The following is a 3118-nucleotide window of genomic DNA, read 5'->3' on the forward strand; positions in this document are numbered from 1 at the left end:
CACATCCAAATCATTTAAATGAATGACGGAACAATTCCACAGAAAAACAAAAATCTATTTCCCTGGGTTTGAATAAGAACATAGGAATGGAAATAAGGCCATTTGGCCCATCGAGTCCACTCCGCCATTCAATCATGGCTGATGGACATTTCAACTCCACTTACCCGCATTCTCCCCGTAGCCCTTAATTATTCGAGACAACAAGAATCTATCTATCTATCAATCTCTGAATGTGCTCTGTGTAAATCCTGCCCCATGACTCTCTATCAGGGAGAGCTGCACATACTCCCCTCTGAACTTTGCCCCCTACAAAGATGGCGGCCGCACGTGTCCAGTGAATCGTTGCCCCGAATAAAGATGGCGGCACTGACTCGAGTCAATCGCGAGATGAGGCATTTTCCCGTTTACTACAAAAACGAGACTAAGTTTCAAATTTGTATTTTCCGATGTGCACCAAATGTTGGTAAACCCTCTAAGCCCAGACCAACACCATTTCCCTCCCGCTTGCTGCTGTTTATTACTTTCCTTACCGACAGCTCTCCGCCCGCACAGCCGCGAGGATGATCACGTGGTATAGGCAAGTTTCGCCTTTCATTCACTCTGATTGGTCGGAGGACCAGGTCCTCCAGCCCCGCCCCTGTCCTTTCATTGGTCCGCTGCTGACATCAATCATCCTGGGACTATTGTTGGCTGGAGCATGCGCACTGCTTCGTGGCTTTTGTTGCTGTTCATAAGTTACAAGAGTGAGGAACAAAGTTTAGATTAGACTTACAGTGTGGAAACAGGCCCTTCGGCCCAACAAGCCCACACCGACCCGCCGAAGCGCAACCCACCCATACCCCTACATTTACCCCTTACCTAACACTACGGGCAATTTAGCTTGACCAATTCACCTGACCCGCACATCTTTGGAGTGTGGGAGGAAACCGGAGCACCCGGAGGAAACCCACACAGACACGGGGAGAACGTGCAAACTCCACACAGTCAGTCGCCTGAGTCGGGAATTGAACCCGGGTCTACAGGCGCTGTGAGGTAGCAGTGCTAACCACTGTGCCACCGTGCACAACCACCTGATGAAGCAGCAGCAGCAGCGCTAGTGCTTCCAAATAAACCTGTTGGACTATAACCTGGTGTTCTGTGAATTTTAATTTTGTCCATCCCAATCCAACACCAGCACCTCCAAGTCACGAGTGAGGGAGGAATGTATAACATAAGAACTAGGAACAGGAGAAGGCCATCCTGCCCTTTGAGCTTGCTCTGCCATTCAATAAGATCATGGCTGATCACTTCGTGGACACAGAACCATTTACCCAAGTTCTCACCGTATTTCTTTTTTTTAAAAGAAAAAGCAACCTTAGCTTTAAAAACGTTTACTGAACGAGCATCAACTACTTCCCTGGGCAATGAATTCCATTGAGGTTAAGAAGTTCCTTCTCAATTCAGTCCTAAACTTGCTGCCTCTAATCTTGAGGTGATGCCATCTTGTCCTAGATTCACCTGCCAGTGGAAGCATCCTCTCTACTTCTATTTTATCCATTTCATTCATTATTTTATATGTTTCCATTCTTCTGAATTCCAATGAATATAATCACAATCTACTCCGTCTCTGTTAAACCAACCCCCTCAACTCGGGACAGCTAATGATCCGCATGATCCTGTGCATTTATGCATTCCTGATGAAGGGCTCTGGCCCGAAACGTCGAATTTCCTGTTCCTTGGATGCTGCCTGACCTGCTGTGCTTTAACCAGCAACACATTTCCAGCTCTGATCTGCAGCAGCTGCAGACCTCATTCGTTACCCCATTTATGAATATTCACTATCAACTCTCCGATAACCTCAGACGCATGCGCAGTTTGGTTCCTCTGTGGAGCATGCGCAGTTTGGTTCCTCTGTGGAGCATGCGCAGTTTGGTTCCTCTGTGGAGCATGCGCAGTGTCACATTGATCAGGACAGAGACAGACATGGAGCTGCTTTCTCCGGCAGCGGCTGCGATCGGCTTCAGCGAGCGGCGCTCAGAGCCGGTGTGTGGGAGCCTCGCTGGGAGAAAGGAGCGGAGAGAATTCACAAGTGCGGGATACAGGTTAAAAAACAACAAAAAAGCCCCTCCAGGCCCGGGGAAGGAGGTGGCGGTCTCTGATCAGGGAAGCGGCCCAGGGTCACGGCCGCCATTTGTTTGAGGGAAGAGGGAGCGCGGGCCTCAGCGCCGCCATGTTGTGAAGGTCAAGGTGCAGGAGGGCGGGGCTATCGGGGTCTGTAGAACAATCAGAGGAAAGGGAAGCCCCATTGTTATTGATGAATTCCATGAACACAGCGTCACTGGGCGGTCCCGCAGGAATCTCCTCTCTCAGTCCCTGCTGTGATGTTTCACCCCAATCACAACCAGCAGCTCTCCTCCTCTCTCAGCTCCCCTTCTGTCCTTCCTGCAGCATCTGTCCCCTGGGGCATTGAGCTGCCTGTCCTGTCCCTCCCTCAGCTGCTGTTCTGTAATCCCTGTGATATCCCAGTCCCATCTTAGATTACTTCACTAAAGACAGGGATGCACCCGGTGGATTTTTCTTAACATCAGCAATTGGTTAATACTCACTTACCTGTTTTTAATTACATCATTTTTGAAGCATTCATTTCACATTCAATCATTTGCAATGGTGGGATTTGGATCTGTATCCACAGAACATTTGCTGAGTTTCTGGATAAATAGTCACACAATAATGCCCCAAGGCCATCACTTCACCTGCTCACAGTTTGTATATCCCAGTGCAACATGAATCAAAACCCTTTCTTCCTGCACAATTGTTTGACCTGGCGCTCTGGTGATGTGACTCAGTACCTCTCCATCTGGTATCCCTCACTGTGTGGGTCTAATTGCTGCCTCTGTCAGCGTCTCTCACTTTTGAAGCCACTCCAGATCATGAGCCAATAGAATTCTCCACTCCAGAGAGATGAAGCAGCACAGGTCAGGAATGGAGACTGGGATTTTCCAGATCTCTGTGGGCTCAGTGCCATTCTATATGTGTCACCCTCAAAGCATTAGTCTAATTTCCCATTCTGCCTATTTCTGTGTCTTCTACAGGTACACATGGAGTTCCTGACTCAATAGACTTGCCAACTGCTGGCTGG

Source organism: Hemiscyllium ocellatum, chromosome Y (assembly GCF_020745735.1).
Source record: "Hemiscyllium ocellatum isolate sHemOce1 chromosome Y, sHemOce1.pat.X.cur, whole genome shotgun sequence".
NCBI classification, from domain to species: domain Eukaryota; kingdom Metazoa; phylum Chordata; class Chondrichthyes; order Orectolobiformes; family Hemiscylliidae; genus Hemiscyllium; species Hemiscyllium ocellatum.